General features: G+C 46.3%; 1 long non-coding RNA gene across 1 annotated transcript in view; it reads right to left on the bottom strand.

Annotated features, from left to right (window-relative positions):
* Positions 1-6137: 6137 nt before the first annotated feature.
* The window catches only part of LOC114812793, a 442896-nt gene continuing 429698 nt past the window's right edge, over positions 6138-19335 (bottom strand). The window contains exon 3 of the long non-coding RNA XR_003760420.1: positions 6138-6398. This is a non-coding gene — a long non-coding RNA (uncharacterized LOC114812793). The remainder of the gene's footprint in view (positions 6399-19335) is intronic.

Below are 19335 nucleotides of genomic sequence, written 5' to 3'. Positions count from 1 at the left end.
AGGGTCCAGGCCAGAAATAATTCCCCGGGGATCAATTAGCTTCCCCCGGTGGAAAAGTAATTACCCGGTAACTGGAGCAGCTCCTTTTCCTCCCGGGGAAAATGCCCAGACAGGTTTGGGCCGCAACCAATATATCCCCGGGGACCAATTAGTGATGTACCCGGGTGGAAAAAATAGTTGCCCAGCAACGAAAACAGCTCCACGTCTCCCCGGGTAAAAACCCAGGCAGTTTTTGGGCCGTGAATATTTCCCCGGGGATCAATTAACGATCTCCCCGGTGAAAAAATAATTGCCCGGCAACCGGAAGGGCTCCGTTTTGTTCCGGGTTAATACCCTATCAAGGGTCCGGGCAGAATATTTCCCCGGGGATCAATCAGCGACGTCCCCGGGTGGAAAAGTATTCGCTCGGCATTGAAAGTGATCCCCGTTTCTTCCCGGGTAAATACCCCAGACAGTTTCAGTCGCAATATTTCCCCGGGGACTAATTAGCTATCTCCCCGGGTAGAAAAGAAATTGCCCGGATACTGGAACTGCTCCGTTTCTTTCCGGGTAAATACCCAAACAAGGTTCCAGGCCACAATATTTCCTAGGGGATCAATTAGCGATCTCCCTGGTGGAAAAGTATTTGCCCGGCATTGAAAATGGCTCCGTTTCTTCCCGGGGTAAATACCCAGATAGTACGGGGGCGTAAATCTCCCCGGGGATCAATTAGCGTTTTCCCCGGTGGAAAAATATTTGCCCGGCAATGAAAGCAGCTCTGTCTCTTCCCGGGTAAATACCCAAGCAAGGTTCCAGGCCACAATATCCCCCCGGGGATGAATTGGCGACCCCCGGTGGAAAAGTGTTTGCCCAACAACTTTAGCCGCTCCGCTTTCCGGGTAAATACCCAAACAAGGGTCCAGGCCAGAATATTCCCCCGGGGATCCATTAGTATTTGCCCGGCATTGAAAGCGGCCCCGTTTCTTCCCGGGAAAATACCCCAGACTGTTTTGGGCAGCAATTTTCCCAGGGGATCAAATAGCGGTCTTCCCGGTGGAAAAGTATCTGCCCGGTAACGAGACCGGCTCCGTGTCTTCCCGGGTAAAAACCCACGCACAGCTCCAGACCGCAATATTTCCCCGGGGATCAATTAGCCATCTCCCCAGGTGGAAACCACGAAAACCCCCAGGGCCAATTAGCCATCTCCCTGGGTGGAAAAGTATTCACCTGGGAATGAAAATGTTCATGGTCTTCCCTAGTTTAAAAAGACTCGGTGGCCCTGTCCAAAGCATGAATTTCCCCGGGGACCGTTTAGCAATCTCCCAGGGTGGGAGAGTATTCACCGGGGACAAAATTCCCCAGGTACTCCACAAAGTCTCTTCAAAAGTCTGTTTTCCCAGGGAAGGAAAAGGAGACAAAGTTTTCCCCCGGGATCAACGAACGATTTTCTCCAGGGATAAATACATTGCCTCCAGGGAAGAAAAAGATTTCCCCGGGGACAGATCGACAATTCCTCTGGTGAAAATCGACAGAAAATAGACTGCGTTTTCCTCCGGAAAAAAGATGGCATTTCCCCCCGGAAGACCTGCCATACTTCCCTGGGAAAATCGACACCTTTTTCCCCCCGGGGGAAACTGACATTGTTTCCCAGGAAAAGTGACGTTTTCCCCCGAAAAAAATGAACGACACGAACGTCAGAAAGGACGCCCGTGCCATTTCTGCCATTTGTGCCACATCCATCATCCATCATTTCTGACACGGATGCCATTTCTGACCCGTGCCCACCCGCTCCGGTTTTCCCCACATTCCCTTCCAGATTGGAGAAGCGGCCTTGACCTAAGGGATAGAACACAGTCCTGGGAGTCAGAAGAGCTGGGTTCGAAGCCAACTTATCCGCTGGGCGACCCCAGGCGAGTCACTTAACTCTTCTGCGCCTCTTCTCCGTCGTCTGTAAAAAGGAGAGTCCCCTGTTAGCTTGTATCTTCCCCGGCAGTTGGATAAGCACCCGGCACACAGTAAGGATTAGAACCCGTGACCTCATCACTACCGAGGCCATCTTCCCCCCCCCCCTCCCCCCGCCTTCCTTAATCAACTTATTCGATCACATTTATCGAGCACTTACTCTGAGCAGAGTACTGTACTAAGTGCCCGGGAATTACGCTGCAACGATAGACACGACGAGCTTACCGTCCGGGAGGGGAAAGCGGCATCTCTTCCCCATCCTACCGGATCCCCATTTTACAACTTAGGGAACTGGGGAACAGAGAAGAGAAGTGATTTGCCCAAGGTTCCACAGCAGGCGAGGGGCAGAGATAAGAACCCAGGTCCTCCGACTCCCGGGGTCTGCGACCCTTCCGCCGGGCCGCCCCGCTTTGCAAGATGGAAAGAGGGATAAGGAGGGATGAGGGAGGAAAAAAATGGATGGCGGGAGAAAAGATCTGGGAACGGAACAGGAGCTGAAACGATTACCAGAGAATTTATGTTTTAATTAGGTTTTTGTCTAATATGATGAATGTGGCCTTCATTGTTTTTCTAAATATTGAAGAGCAGCAGCCCTTCTTTGCAAAACAGAGATAATGGATTAATTGGTGATTAAAGTAATTTGATTATTAGGCATCCTGGAATTGATCCTGATTACTGTTTACTACTTTAAAGGATAGCTGTGCTGGGGTTGTTGTTTGAATAGTAATATTTGCTATATCCACCATTAAGTACGGTAAACCCGACTCTGCTCTGAAATAAATGAGGGGTTCCTCTCTCGCGAGGTAGTCCCCGTGAAGCACCTATTTGAATCTGAGTTTGTTGTGATCTATCGAGCACTTGTTCCGCCACTGACTCATTTGGCCTCAAGGATCAAACTGGAGTCCCGGGGACCCTAGCGTGGAGGCCGTGACGTTTGAACAACACACGGGGGCTTCAGCGACGAGGGAAACTCTTCATTTTTACGATCGGGAATTGCCCTCGGAGACCCGAAAATCAAACCCTCCAGGCCACGGTCACTGGCATTCCAGCCTAGGGCTCTGCCAGTGCAGTGAAACCTCACGGGCTCACGGGTCTCACGTGGGACAGGGATTTTGTCCTATCCGATTTGCTGGTATCCACCTCAGCGCTTAATACGGGGCCTGGGACAGAGTATTATTATTATTATTATTATCATCAACAAAGGCAGAGAAGAATACCTTAATCTGTCGGGAAATGCAGATACATTAGCGACTGTGAGGGTTTTTTTTAATAGTGTGTGTTAAGTGTTTACTCTGACCCAGGCACTGTACTAAGGGCTGGGGTGTAGGTAAGAGAATTGAGTTGGACACAGTCCATGTCCCATAGAGCTCAAAGTCTTAATCTCCCTTTTACAGATGGGGGAACTGAGGCACAGAGAAGTGAAATGACTCAGGGTAACACAACAGACAAGTGGAGGAGCCGGAATTAAAACCCAGATCCTTTGGAATCCCAGGCCCTACTCTAGCCACTAGGCAAGACTGCTTCTCGATATAATAATGTTGATAATATAACCCGGAATATGAGGAGAAAAGGCAACCGTACACCCTTTGAATGGAGACTTCTACCCACACGAGAGGCCCTTCGTCTACAGGCAAATGTCTATTTTTGACGGGCAAGTACCTCAGGGAAACTCAGAAAATTCTCTCAGCTTTTCTGTTACTCCCATTTCCAAAATTTCATCAAACCGCCGTCCCATCAGCACTGGAAAGGAGTACGCCGTGGAGCAACATTACCCGTCTGAGCTACTTTCTAAAAGTTAATTGCGTATATACGTCAAGTAGAATCATCTTGTAAAAGCCAATAAAAAAGTTCAATTAAACGTCTAAATTGTACATTTGATCAGAGTCTTCAATTTCACAAAGCTTATCTGCATATATTTTCATTCGAAAAATGCTTTCTCTAAAGATGAACGTCGTGCTTCTGTGCCATCTCGGCCCTATCGGTTATTTCTGCTGCCTAAACGGCAATGCATCATTTTATCCGGTGTTTTTTTAGCTGAGACAGCAGTAACTGAAGAGCTCAGCTCTTTCCTAGCCTCAGTCCTCCAAGCTGAAAATTTAGCCGGTCCTTCCGGTACAATATTAATGTGGCGCTCTACGTCGAAAACCAATGCACCGCCCGGAACAATGCAACACGGAATTTCTTTTCCTTTGATATCAATTTTCAGGGAAACGATCGCCAGATAACCGCTACAGGAAAATCCTGAGGTTTTCTCCTATGCCAATTCACATAGACCTCCAAGGCGCCAACAAAATAGTTAAATTTGCTATTTTTAATTCACAAAGGAAAAGGGTGATAAGGAAATGACAAAGGATCTTTTCACTTGGGCAAATAAATTAAAGTACAGTAAACAGAGAGCCTTTCAGCTGAAACAACGGTCTCTCCACTCCCCCGGGCACTCGGTTCAGTGCTCTGCACACGGCGAGTGCTCAACAAAGACCACTGATGGATTGATTTTAACAGTGTGGGGATAGCATTCTTGAACAAACTCAGATTAATGGAAAATTGCCCTATAGTTCTTCAGTCTTGCCAGATGCAGTACACGGGCGCACAATTCTCTTTGAACAGCACAAGGCACTCTCTCCAGACAGACATATATCAATCGATCCATCCATCAGTCAGTGGTATTTACTGATGCCACTATACTAAGCACTTGGAAAAATACAATAAAGAACACGGGCTTGGGAGTCAGAGGTCATGGGTTCTAATTCCAGCTCTGCCACTCGTCAGCTAAACTTCTCTGTGCCTCAGTTCCCTCATCTGGAAAATGGGGACCAAGACCGTGAGCCCCACGTGGGACAACCTGATTGCCTCGTATCTACCTCGGTGCTAAGAACAGAGCTTGGCACGTAGGACGCGCTCAACAAATACCATCACTTACTTACAACAGGGTTAGTAGATACGTTCCCTGCCCACAAGGGATTTACATTCTAGAGGGATTATCAGTATTACAGTACTATCAGAGGACCGTTCCCCAATTTCTCAACCATTTCCTGCAATCCAAAACGCATAATAAAAATGTGCCACCGCAGAAATGTCCAGCTAAATGAGCACTAGAAGGAGTCGGAGGTCCTGGGTTCTAATCCCAGCTCGACCACTTGTCCGCTGTGCCGCCTTGGACAAATCATTTACCTTCTCTCTGCCTCGGTTACCTTATCTGTAAAATGGGGATTAAGACTACGCGCTTCACTTTGGACTGCGTCCAGCCTGATCTTCTTGTATCTCCCCGGCAGTTAGCACTGTGCATGACACTTCGTAAGCACTTAAAAAATAACATTTGCTATTATCGTCATTATCGTTAGTACTATCTCTCTGTTAAAAAAGGGATAAAAAGGTTTCTTTCTATTCATTTGTAATCATGAATTTGTCATTTTATCACATTTGTCTGTGAGCTGAAACAATTTAATGAAAAGACGCATACATCAATGTTGTCATGATTAGGCAGGTAAAACAAAGACTCTGGAATTCATTTGAAAAAACCAATAACGGTATCTTTTTGCAAAGAAATTCTCGGTTTCATTGCTATTGTTATGGTAATTTTTTGAGAGAGACAAGTATGCAATTACCTTGGAACCCTACAGGAAAATTATTTTTTTCCACTGAACTCAAGGTCAGGGCTTATGGTTAGTTGGACTGAAATTTGTGCTTTGCAGGATTCAACCACTTCTACACCTCATTGTACTTCACTGTAAATTATCTCACAGAATCTATCAGTCCAGTCATCAGTCAGTGGTATTCATTAAGCACTTACAAGGCGTAGACCACTCTACTAAGCCCTCTGAGAGCACAATACAACAGAGTTCGCAGAAACTTTCCCTGCCCACAGCAAGCTACAGCCTAGAGGCGGAGACGCACATTAACATAAAAAATTTATCATATATGTTATAATCTAATGATAATAATACTAATAACAACCATACCTAAGGCATTTGTTAAGCACTTACTTTGTGCCAGGAACTGCCCTAATCGGGTTGGATCCCACACTGGGCTCTCAGTCTTAATCCCCATTTAACAGATTCATTCATTCAATAGTATTTATCGAGCGCTTACTATGTGCAGAGCGCTGTACTAAGCGCTTGGAATGGACAAATCGGTGACAGATAGAGACGGTCCCTGCCCTTCGACGGGCTTACGGTCTAATCGGGGGAGACGGACAAAAACGGTGGCAATAAATAGAATCGAGGGGATGAACAAACAGGTGAGACGGATGAGGCCGAGAGAAGCGAAGATCATACGAAGGGCAGGCGGTGGAGAAAAATCTAGAACCCAGGTCCATCTGACTCCCGGGACCGTGCGCTTCCACTAGACCACGCTGCTTCATCTGTGCGTACGATCTCGTGCCATACAGAAGTGAAGTCAGATAGATACTTTGGGGGCTCTTTCCCAGTTTCACGCCGCTACACGCTTAGGCTGGAAATCTGTGATTGAGGCACAAAGAAAAGAAACCCGGTAAATGGCAAAGAGCTGAGAGGATACAGCTGAAGTTGACAGCCTAATAATCTGAAATAATGTGAAACTTTCACCATTTTTAAACCCGGTAAGTGAGAGAAAAGAAGGACAAAGATTGGAATGACAAAAGAACACAATACTAAAAGGCCGCCTGGGATAAAAATGAAATGGGAGAAAAAGTATTTGGAAAAAAAAGTTGCCTCCCAATTTGATATTTGGGGATATGCCTCTTTAATCCTTCATATTTCTTCTTAAATTATGACCTCACGTAACGTGTGGTTTAATATAATTAAAAATAAGGAATCTTAGTCTTCCCCTGGTACAGTGGGGAGAATAGGGGGGTTTACCCTCCCGGGCATGTTTAAACAAGATGAAATGGGAGTGGAGGGTCAGCCTTCTTTCTCTGTGCGGCCCAGCGCACAATCAGTGGTATTTATTGACTGCTTACGGTTTGCAGAACACTGCACTAAGAATTCAGGCGCGCACAATACGACGGAGTGGGGCAGACATGCACTATGGGCATTCCTTCATTTGCCCACGGGTGATCGTTATTGCAGACTGTAAAAGCCTGTGATGGGCAGGAAACGTGTTTACCAACTCTGTTGCATTGAACTCTCCCAAGATCTTAGTAAATGTTAAATACTATTGATAGGGAGAATAATAATAATAATAACCGTGGTATGTGCCAGGCACTGTACTAAGTGCTGGGGTGGGATCGGATTGGACACAGTCCCTGTCCCACGTGGGGCTCACGGTCTCTATCCCCATTTTCCAGATGAGGTGACTGAGGCCCAGAGAAGTGAAGCAACTTGCCCAAGGTCACACAGCAGACAAGAGGCAGAGTCGGGATTGGAACTCATCGGCATCAGTCATATTTACCGAGAATTTACTATCTGCAGAGCGCCGTGCTAAACACTTGGGAGAGTACAACGCGACGGTTAGCAGATACGTGCCCTGCCCGCAACAAGCTTAGAGTGTAGAGGGGAGACGGACGTTGACATAAAAAAATAATGTCTCATGTTTGATTTGTAATTTATAGATATGGGTAAAAGTGATGCGGAGCTGAGGAAGTTAATCCTCCTAAGGCATTGTGTCGACCAACTCTACTGTACTGTTCTCTCCAAGCGCTTATTACAGTGTCCTGCACACAGTAAGCACACAAGAAATATCACCGACTGAAATTTAGAAATGTAAGAACCACTCGTCTTAACTCGAAATGTTATAAGTCGACGGCTTCCTGTCGACTTAAAGAATTAAATTGAATTGAATTCATTCAAGAATTAATTCAGCCGTTCTTTAGATGATCATAATTTGCTTACTAACTCACTGGGTGTCTCACCGGGCGTCCAGTTCCCCATTGTCCGCCTCTGGAGAAACTCCCCGTGTTCTGCCAAGCGATGCAGGACCCCATTCCACAGTCTTTTCTTTGTGGTCTTACAGTTTGTAAGAGACTTAACATGTTTTCTGTACATGGCATATCCCCCCAAGCAGCTGCAACGGTACAGCGTGGCTCAGTGGAAAGAGCACGGGCTGGGGAGTCAGAGGTCACGGGTTCAAATCCCGGCTCCGCCGCTTGTCGGCTGTGTGACTTTGGGCAAGTCACTTCACTTCTCTGAGCCTCACTTCCCTCATCTGTAAAATGGGGATTAAGACTGGGAGCCTCACCTGGGACAGCCTGATCACCTTGTATCCTCCCTACACTTAGAACAGTGCTTTGCAGGTAGTAAGCGCTTAACATATGCCATTATTATTATTATTACTGCTCTGTATACACTAAATCCTTGGTAAAGAGTAAAAATGGACAAACGGTCATGATAAAAGATCCAATCTTCCTCTAGGCTGTAAGTTCCCTCTGGGCCGATAATGAGTCTACCAACTCGGTTATATTGTAGTCTCCCAAGTGTTTTACTATAGTGCTCTACACACAGTGAGCGCTCAATAAATACCATTGCTTGACTGATCGATTGATTACCTTCAGCCTTTTCTCTGCTCTAGAGATTGTTTCATCCCTACCTTCTTCCTCCCTCCCTCTTTGCTCCCTTTCCTTCCCCTATCCAGAAACTAGGTACAGTTGGGTATATCAGGGGTCACTAAATACATTAAATGAAATAGGAATCAGGACCTGGCTCCTAAATTGTGGGATTGTGAACAAAAGGTTAGGGTTCAATCAATCAGTCAATCTGTGGTTTAGAGTTCAATCAATTAGTCAATCAGTGGTCCAAAACAGCACTCCTCACCTTCTCACCCAAACTCTGTCCTGGCCCTGACTTTCCTATCACCAAAGTAATAAAAAAAAAAAACAATAGTAATGATGGCATTTGTTAAGCACTTACTATGTGCAAAGCACTGTTCTAAGCGCTGGGGGAGGATACACAAGGTGATCAGGTTGTCTCAAGTGGGGCTCACAGTCTTGATCCCCATTTTACAGATGAGGTAAATGAGGCACAGAGAATTTAAGTGACTTGCCCTAGGTCACACAGCTGACAAGTGACGGAGCCGGGATCAGAACCCATGATCTAATAATAATACTTGTGGTATATGTTAAGCACTCACCGTGTGCCAGACACCGTACTAAGCCCTAGGGTAGATACAAGCAAATGAGGTTGGACACAGTCCCCTTCCCATGAGGGGCTCCCCAGGCTCAATCCCCATTTTACAGATGAGGTAACTGAGGCACAGAGAAGTGAAATGACTTTACCGAGGTCACACGCAGAGAAGTGGTGGAGTCAGGATCAGGACCCACGACCTTCTCACTCCCAGGCCCGGGCTCTATTCACTACACCATCATTTTCCCTGCTTCACAATCCCGTAACCCTAACGTAGTCCTCGAATCATCTCTCTCATCCCACCGGCCTATTCAATCTGTCAGCGAATCCTGTGGGTTCTCTCTCCACAGTATCGCTAAAAAAGGGGTCGATTAAAATTTCACCATCACTAGACAATGTCTTCTTTTACAATTCATCAGCACGTCTTTAGTCACTTACTAGACTATCCACGGGGCGGCGGGGAGGGGCCGGGGGGGGGGGGGAGGGAATAAAACCCGGCTCTGATCACTTGATAAGCCCGGTCATGATTTATATGATTCAAAATTATAGCTGAGTAAATTTCAGCTGTAAAACATGATCTCTTTGTGGCCTGAAGCTTCTTGAAGTCTAGCCCGAAGTTGTTAAACATAGTGATTCGAGATTATAAATAATGATCCTCCTCCTTAAATCAAAATGTGTCGAAGTATGAAGTACCGCTGAGTTTTCCTGTACCGAGACCGCGGCTTTCTGTGTTTGCTATTTTCTACTGAAATATCATCTCTCCCGCCTTAGCTTTCACGGAGGGACTATGGATCTCTCTCGAAAGTCTGGGTGGCTCCCACGGTCTGACTGAAAGAGACCGGTTGGAAATATGAATTTAGGCTGTACTTTATGAACCTTGTTTAAGATCTGAGTCAACCGTAAGATTTTCTGCCTTATCAAAACTGCCATTCTCAAAGACCGGTAAAACTGCACAAATCCTCCCCTGCTCCTGTGTCATTTCAAACTGACTGGGATAATGTATATGCGGTGTTTACACAGAGAAATGAAATCGTTCATGAGCCTCTCCTCCCACCTGACTACTCTCCAGTGCCTGGAACCCTTGATGTTCCCATTCCCGATAGGCATGAGTTTCCTCATCTGTAAAATGGGCCAAAGGTGTCTGTTCTCCGTTCATTCATTCATTCAATAGTATTTATTGAGTGCTTACTATGTGCAGAGCACTGTACTAAGCGCTTGGAATGAACAAGTCGGCAACAGATAGAGACGGTCCCTGCCGTTTGACGGGCTTACGGTCTAATCGGGGGAGACGGACAGACGAGAACGATGGCGATAAATAGAGTCGAGGGGAAGAACATCTCGTAAAAACAATGGCGACTAAATAGAATCGAGGCGATGTACATTTCATTAACAAAATAAATAGGGTTCCCTTTAGACTGTGAGCCCCACTTGGGATGGGGACTGTGACCAACTTAATTAACCTGTACCCACCATAGTGCTTAATACAGAACTTGGCATTTAATAAATAGTTATAAGAACAAATATCACAATTATTAGTACCATATTATTGTTAATATTATTCAAAGCCAGGTCTGGAGTGAATAGCCCAGCCTATCAAGGGTCCCCAACCTTTTCCTGATTCAGGAAGTGTGGAGAATATTGCTTGGCAGCTTCCCCAGGACCAGACTGCTTGATGGGCCTGCAGATTTTTTTGGGCCTGTTAAAAATTAACTACGTGCCAGGCACTGTACTACACGCTAGGGCCTGACACACGGGACTCCTAGTATCATTCCCCAGATGAAGAAACTAAGGCCCAAGGTCACACAGCAGACAGGCTGAGCCGGGAATAACCCAGGTCCTTCTGAGTCCCAGGTCCGTGCTCTATTCATGTGTCATTTTTAAGTGTTTACCATGAGTCAAATATTGCTCTAAGTACTAGGGAAGGTACAGGATGAGCGGGCCAGACATAATTCCTGTCCCACCCAAGGCTCACAATCCAAACAGCAATGAAAATAGGCATTAAATCCACACCCTACACGTGAGGCATCTGAAGCACAGAGAAGCCAAGTGTCTTGCCCAAGGGCACATGGCAGCCACATGGCAGAGCCAGGATCAGAACCCAAGTCCTCCAACTCCCTAATGGTCTTTCCATTAGGCCCTGCAACTCCTGTGTGCACAGCACGGCACCGAGCACTTGGGAGAGCACCGCAGAGCAAATGAATAGAATCAAGGTGAGATGTACATCACCTTGATTCTATTTATTTGCTATTGTCTTAATGAGATGTTCATCCCCTTGATCCTATTTATTGCTATTGTTCTTGTCTGCCTGTCTCCCCCGATTAGACTATAAGGGCAGGGACTGTATCTGTTACCGATTTGTTCGTTCCAAGCGCTTAGTACAGTGCTCTGCACGTAGTAAGCGCTCAGTAAATACGATTGAGTGAATGAGACGTGATTCCTGCCCTCAAGATATTATCTTGTATCTGCTCCGGGGATCAGCTCGTATTCAGTGTTTAACGTACACCGTCGTCATTATTACTACGGAGGAAGTTTCTCAGGACATTTAATTACCAGTGGTCCTCAAGAGAGGAAATATTGAAGAGAAACATTGCCTACAGATCAATCCCTCACAGAGCCCAGCAGAATGTCCCAGATGGCTCCTTGGACTCCCGACCATCGGCAGTGGACTGGATTCATCATCATCGTCGTCATCGGTGGTATTTATCGAGCACCAACCGTGTGCAGAGCATTGCACCAGGCACTTGCGAGAGTACAATATAAAGAGTTGGCGGGCACGTTCCCTGCCCTCAGTGAGCTCACAGCTTAAAGGGGGGGAGCAGACATTAATATGAATGAACAATTTATAATATCCACTTTTAAGATACGCATGTAAGTCTCTTATGACTCGACGCCTTATCGTGTCAGGAGAGTCTGTGTACGCTGATGAAGCTTAGAGCTGTGCCATATTGGACTACCCACAATGGAAAGGACTAAGCCAAAACGTCGACAAAGTCAATTCAGCCGTGCTGGGCAGCAGCAGCATGGGAAAGAATCAGAAGGAGGTCGATCGAGTGATCAAAACCTTAATCAAAGATAACGACAGAGAGTCAAGGTTCTACCGGGCAGAAGGCGGCATCGGTAAACCACCTCTGTATCTTTACCAAACTCTGCGGATACACACACCGGAATTACTTCACGACAGAAGACGGGACCTTCTGAGGAGGGCGCCGCTATGGGTCGGAGATGACTCGACGGCGGTCGTAGACAGTAGAAGACGTATGGGCTGCGAGGTTGAGGGTGGGGTGAATACCAAGTACCCAAAGGATGAAGCAGAAGGGAGAGGGAGCTGCTGAAAAAGGACGATTCCTTCCTTCCTTATTCGGGGAAGGAATCTTGGAGGAGACGTGACTTCGACAGTGCTCTGAGGATGGGGAAGAGTGGTGAGCGTATGTGCAGGGTGAGGAAGTTCCAGACTAGGGGGAGGGTGTGGGAAATTGGTTGACAGTGAGATAGAAGGGAGTGAGCAATACTGTTGGCCAGCAGAGATACGGTCATCAGTCCCACCACTACCTAACATATAGACCACGCGTACAGGCTGGTCCTTCTGACCAAAATATTCCATCTAACCCAGTCGAAAAGCTGACCAAAACCCTGCCAAATCCACCCTTGCGCCCAAATGCTCGAACCTTCCTACTTTCACAAAAAAACAACCCATTTGGGAATACTGCTTGTCGTCTACAGAAACTCCCGGAGCCCTCAAATTTTCTGTTGCCTTCCCAAAGTCCCATGATCTTGCTTGGCAAAAAATAAAAGCCCTTTAATGGCATTTCTTCAGGGAGGGAGAATGAAAACGACTCTGATTTCCTATTTAGATGATTCTCCGTCGGGATTGAGCACAGATTTTAGATTAACGGTAACTAAGGCAGTTTTGTATTGGAGCTAGATAAATGATTTCTTCCACCTCCGCCGGGTCATAACGCAGATGCCCGTTGTGAGACATATGGCACATTCGAACTAGATTACACCAGCTCCTTTTAGCTTCTGTTGGAAAACTGGGGGCTTTTCAGAAGTCCACATGGCCACTCGTGGACTGAAGAGGCCTGAGTTCTAACAGATGAGGCCCAGTTTCCACTTGCGAACGGAAGCCGGCCCACTGCTTGCCAGGACCGTTCCGGGGCTCTCTGCCATACGTGGGTCAGTCTCACTGGCACCTGGACTCTGAACCTTGCCCTTTTCAACCGTCTTCCCCGGCCAGAAGTGCCTTGTTTGGAGAGGTAGCACAGAGGCAACGGGGAAGTGTTTCTCAACTGTATATATTTCCATTACCCTATTTATTTTGTTAATGAACTGTACATCGCCTCGATTCTGTTTAGTCGCCATTGTTTTTACGAGATGTTCTTCCCCTCGACTCTATTTATCGCCATCGTTCTCGTCTGTCCGTCTCCCCCGATTAGACCGTAAGCCCGTCAAACGGCAGGGACCGTCTCTATCTGTTGCCGACCTGTTCATCCCAAGCGCTTAGTACAGTGCTCTGCACATAGTAAGCGCTCAATAAATACTATTGAATGAATGAATGAATGAATGAAATGTTTTTTCCGTCAGTCCTTCGCCACACCAATGCTGTGTTTTCCGAGGATACCAGCTCCCCTTTTTATTTGAGCTTGATTCCGACTTGGTTTCCAAATTGGTTTTTGAAATTTTGAAGATTTTTTGACCAGAGAAAAGCCTCCCGTTGCCATGGTCGCCGGACTAGAGGCCTACCCCACCTGCAGGGCCTGCTCTGCAAGAGTTCCCAGAGATGTTGGTCCAAACTCCTGAACCGGGATCCTCAGTCAGTCAATCAATCATATTTACTCACGAGAAGCAGCGCCGGTTCATGGAAAGAGCCCGGGCTTGGGAGTCAGAGGTCATGGGTTCTAATCCCGCCTTCGCCACCTGTCAGCTGTGTGACTTCGTGCAGGTCACTTCACTTCTCTGTGTCTCAGTTACCTCATCTGGAAAATGGGGATTGAGACCGTCAGCCCCACGTAGGACAACCTGATTACCCAGCGCTTAGAACAGTGGTTGGCACATAGTAAGCGCTTAACAAATACCACATTATTATTATTAACCTTTCTGTGCTTCAATTAACTCATCTGTAAAATGGAGATTCAATACTTGTTCTCCCTCTTCCTTAGGCTGCTAGCCCCAGGAGGGACAGGGACTGTATCCAACCTGATTATCTTGTCTCTACCCCAGTATTTAGCACACAGTGAGCCCTTAATAAATACTACAGTTACTATTCCTGTAAAACAACTTAAATGCAACCCTAACTGGCAATAAGATATACATTTCCCTTCTTAACCAGAGGGATCACCTGAATAGCAAAGCACCAGCAAGGGGACTCTACAGTCTTTTCATGGACAAAGGCTGAAAGAAATTCTCTCTCCGAGATACTCACAGATGCTGTCTCACTATTAGCAGTGCCATCTTTTTAACGGACAGAAAACTCTTCACTTTGCACCCAACCCTTGCAATTCTTGTCTTTTGGGGACCCCACTACCTCCTCCAATCCCTCCTCCTCATGCTTGATTTCCTCAAGTGAAGACTCTCCCATCCCTCGGGCCTTCTTCTGCTTTGCTGTTGCCCCTTCTGGGGAGCAACCCCCACTTCTGGTCCTCTGGACTCTCTTCTGCTCTATCAGTTCTAGAAATTGCCCGCAGCTGTTCTTCTTCTCCTTCCACCCTTCCCATCTCCTTGACATTCTCCAGGAGCTTAATCCGAGCTGACTTCTCACCGGTTCCTCCACATAATAATTCTAATAATAACGTTGGTATTTGTTAAGCGCTTACTATGTGCAGAGCACTGTTCTAAGCGCTGGGGTAGATACAGGGTCATCGGGTCGTCCCACGTGAGGCTCACGGTTAATCCCCATTTTCCAGATGAGGGAACTGAGGCCCAGAGAAGTGAAGTGACTCGCCCGCAGTCACACAGCTGACAAGTGGCAGAGCCGGGAGTCGAACCCATGACCTCTGACTCCGAAGCCCGGGCTCTTTCCACCGAGCCCCGCTGCTTCCCTCCTCGTCACATCCACAAGTTGAGGAAACCCAGACTTTGGGAGGCAGAAGCAACTGTCCACCACCATTCATCTGTATCATTCCTCCACCACAGATGGGAGCAGCGTGGCTCAGTGGAAAGGGCACAGGCTTAGGAGTCAGAGGACATGGGTTCTAATCCCAGCTCCTCCACCTCTCTGCTGAGTGGCCTTGGGCAAGCCACTGAACTTCTCTGTGCCTCAGTTACTTCATCGGGAAAATGGGGATTAAGACTGAGAGCCCCATATGGGACAACCTGATTACCATATCTACCCCAGCGCTTAGTGCTTGGCACATAGTAAGTGCTTAACAAATGTCGTTATTATGATTATCTACCTCAAATAGAACAAAATAGATTAGAGAAATGAGAGAAGCAGCATGGCCTAGTGGATAGAACATGGGCCTGGGAGTTTAGAAGGACCTGGGTTCTAATCCCTGCTCTACCACTTGTCTTCTGGATGGCAGTGGGTGAGTCAATGAACTTTCCTGTGCCTCAGTTACCTCATCTGTAAAATTGGGATTAATACCGTGAACTATCTGTGGGACACGGACTCTGACCAACCCGATTATCTTGAAGGTCCTGCAATATTTAATACAGTGCCTGGCACATAATAAGCACTTAATACTTAAGTTAGGGGAAGCAGCGTGGCTCAGTGGAAAGAGCCCGGGCTTCGGAGTCAGAGGTCATGGGTTCGATTTCCAGCTCTGCCACTTGTCAGCTGTGTGACTGTGGGCAAGTCACTTCACTTCTCTGGGCCTCAGTTACCGCAGCTGTAAAATGGGGATTAACTGTGAGCCTCACGTGGGATAACCTGATTACCCTGTATCTACCCAAGCGCTTAGAACAGTGCTCTGCACATGGTAAACGCTTAACAAATACCAACATTATTAATACCTTAAAAAAAAAAGAGTGACTCAATCTCCTCCCATTTTTACCATGTTTTATATGTCGTCAAACATAGTAAGTATAGATGTATAGATTTTTATTTAGGCACATATTGTAGATGATGCTAATGTATAGAGTAATATGCTTAACTCTGCAAACCTACTAGAATTCAAATCAATCCGCCAGATACCTTTTATTTAGACCAGATGGCAATGAGGTGCATACTGCCTAAAAGTTTTACATTTCAATGACCCCCTCCTTTGAATCTGCAGAACAGAGAACTCAACCTTCCAAGTAAAGTCTACTGACTCGTACAGAATTTTACTATTGAATCTATCATCAACTACAGTTCCGGTTCTGCTGCAAGACGGCAATTTCATTTCTAACTTCAAGTGCTGTATCTAAATGTAGCATGCCTCTACACTTTATGGTATTAGGCTAATAATCTGTTTCAAAATATACTTATAAGAGGATTTCAGTTAACGGCATACGATTCTCTAACCATTTTTGAATTAGTCTTCCTGAGATAGCACAACCAGAGCATATTTGTGCGGCCTGTGTGCGCAGGAGTTACGAGATAGCACCCTACGGTTCGGGAGCGAGGCGAATTATCCCCGCCTCGGGCCAGGCGTGTGTCAGAATGCCGGAAGCCGGTCGCTTTTCCAGAATGTTGGGAAGGCGACCACCATCCACGGCTGAAGCGTAAAGTGAACTGAGGGAGGGAAGGTGGTGGAATGGATAGTCTGAACTCTCATGGACTCTGGCCCACGATTCTGGACTCGCTCCCTGCACCGTGGGCTAACGTACCTCTCACAGACTGGCCTCCCAACGCCTCGGTGCTAAAGAAGGCACCCTCGACTCTGTCCTCTCACCACGCTCAACTCCCTTGCGTCCGCAATCCGCAATCTCTTCTGCCCCTCTAGTTCCCCGGCCCAGGTTAACTCTTACAGTCCTCGTCCTCTTCTTACTCAATCCTACAGGCAAACCCAACTGGTAGAAAGCCAAGCACCAGGCCTTGTTATATTTTTGTTGTTTCAAATTCAATCTATCCTGCTGCCACTGGCTTTCTCTTCTGCTTCAACTGCCCCACTCCCAAGCCCATTCCAGAACTTTAAGTCCTAACCCTGAACTCACACGCCAGTCCCCCCACCCAGCATTTCTCTCCCTAAACCTTAAAATTCAGCAATTAGTTGGAAAAGTAGAAACCCCCAGACATGAATTTTTGAAAATCTCTCCATCTTCAGACTGCAAGCTCATCTTCCACAGGGAATGTGTCTACCACTTCTGGTGTATTATATCCTCTCAAGTGCTCAGTTCAGTGCTCTGCACACAGTAAGCATTCAGTAAGTCAATGATTATGATCACCTCCTCACCTCTATTCTCTCCTCCTCCTCTTCTTCCTCCTTTTCCCAACTATGTTTTCAAGAGGAGGTCTCAATAACCAATCAGTGGTATTTATTGTGCACTTACTGTGTGCAGAGCAATATGCTGGCAACAGTACAATATAATAGGGTTGGTAGACATGTAGCGGGTCACAAGGAGCATCTCTCTCCCACTCTGTAAATCTACCATTTCTAGCCATGCTTTTGACTCCCTCTTCTGTGTTTTGTACACTCCTAAGTATTTAGTACAGTGCTTTGCACAGAGTAAGACATCAATAAATGCCACTGATGATGATCACTTCCTCACTGCTCTAATCGCTCCTCCTCCTCTCCCTCCTCCATTCCATTTATGCTATTAAGAGGAGGTATCAATCAATCAATCAATGGCATTTATCAAGCGCTTACTGCATGCAGAGCTCTGTACTAAGCGCTTGGGAGAGTGCCACATAACTGAAATGGTGGACGTGTCCTCTGCCTACAGGGAGCATCTCCCTCCCAATCTGTAAATCTACCCTTCCAACCCTGCCTTTGACTACATCCTCCGTTGTTCTGTACTCTCCCAAGGGCTTAGTACAATGCTCCGCACATAGTAAGGGCTCAAAAAAATACCACAGATTGACTGATTAACCGATCCTCTCCCTGTTAAAAGCACTTGCTCCCTCTGTTGTCCCTTCCCTTACCACTATTTTCAGCCCTTTTCCTTCTCGACTAACTTCTTTCCCTCTGTCTTCAAACACGCTCAAGTCTGCCAAACCTAGAAAAACCACTTTGGGTCTCATAGCCTTATTGAGCAATCATTTCACCACCCCGCTTCCTTTCCCATCCAAATTCCTCCGGTGACTTGTATACGCTAATGGCTTTTGCACCCTCTCCATCTCCCAACTCCCTGCTCTCCTACATTATCAAGTTTTCAGTCTGTTCACTCTCCCGAAACAGCAGGCTCCGAGATCACCAACGAGAAGCAGCGCGGCCAAGCGAAAAGAGCAAAGGCCCGGGAGGCAGAGGACCTGGGTTCTAATCCCAGCTCCACCACTTGTCCACTTAGACACATCCCTTAGCTTTTCTGGGCCTCGGTTTCCTCATCTGTAAAATGGGGATTCAATACCCGTTTGCCCTTCTACTTAGACTGTGAGCCTCATATGGGATCTATCTCCTATCTATTCCACTACTTAGGACAGTGCTTGACACATAGTAAGGGTTTAACAAATGCCATAATAATACTAGTTTAACTCAGATGTCCATTGTCGAGTGACCCTACAGCAAGTGAGTGTCACCGCTGTGCATGTTTATGCACATATTTGGGGTCGTACAATTCTAACATTGAGCAATAGGGCAGAGTTGTCTAGCAAACCTCTATCGTCAATCTAATTTAACTTTCACCGTCAGAGTGCTCTGACTGTTTTGTTGACAGTAGGCAATGTGAAGGTTTGGGCCTTAGAGGAAGAAAATCTCGTCAGTTAGTAAATAGAAATATAGATGAAAAGGGATCAGGAGAGTGTGTTTGCATCTTTCAGTGAAGCATTTTGTAATTAGAAGATGCTTCCTGAGGGAGATGAAGTCAATATCAATGATGTGCTATATTGATAGGCTGAAGTGTTGATGAGATAATGAGAGTCAATTCACCTAGAGATGCACTCAAGGGAAATGTGTGGGTGTGTGTGTCTGTATTTTCCTCAAGAAACTCCAAGTTCCTTTCCGTCTTTATAAACTCAAAAAGTGAAAAAAAAAAACAACCCACTGTGGAAGAAAATACCCAAAGGCACAACTTCTGATGGTGTTGTGACACAAGGTAGTAATTGGCACAGCTGGGTAGGGATTTTGTAGGTAGCTTAGAGAAAATTTTATGACCCTGTATAAATCCCTAGAAACAGAAGTTTAAAATGCAAATTCTGCAACAACCTTAATGATAGCAATATGAACGCTTTTTATTATAGATGGGCTTTTTCTTATTAATTTTGCCTGAGAATCTGTTGCAGTTAGTCTGCTAATTTTCCAAATCTTCTGGTAAGAATTCCTTTTAAAAAATGGCACTTTACTAA

The sequence above is a fragment of the Ornithorhynchus anatinus genome, chromosome 6 (assembly GCF_004115215.2).
Source record: "Ornithorhynchus anatinus isolate Pmale09 chromosome 6, mOrnAna1.pri.v4, whole genome shotgun sequence".
Classification (NCBI taxonomy): Eukaryota; Metazoa; Chordata; class Mammalia; order Monotremata; family Ornithorhynchidae; genus Ornithorhynchus; species Ornithorhynchus anatinus.
Note: the sequence above shows the minus strand (reverse complement) of the source record. Positions and strands in the feature narration are given on the sequence as shown.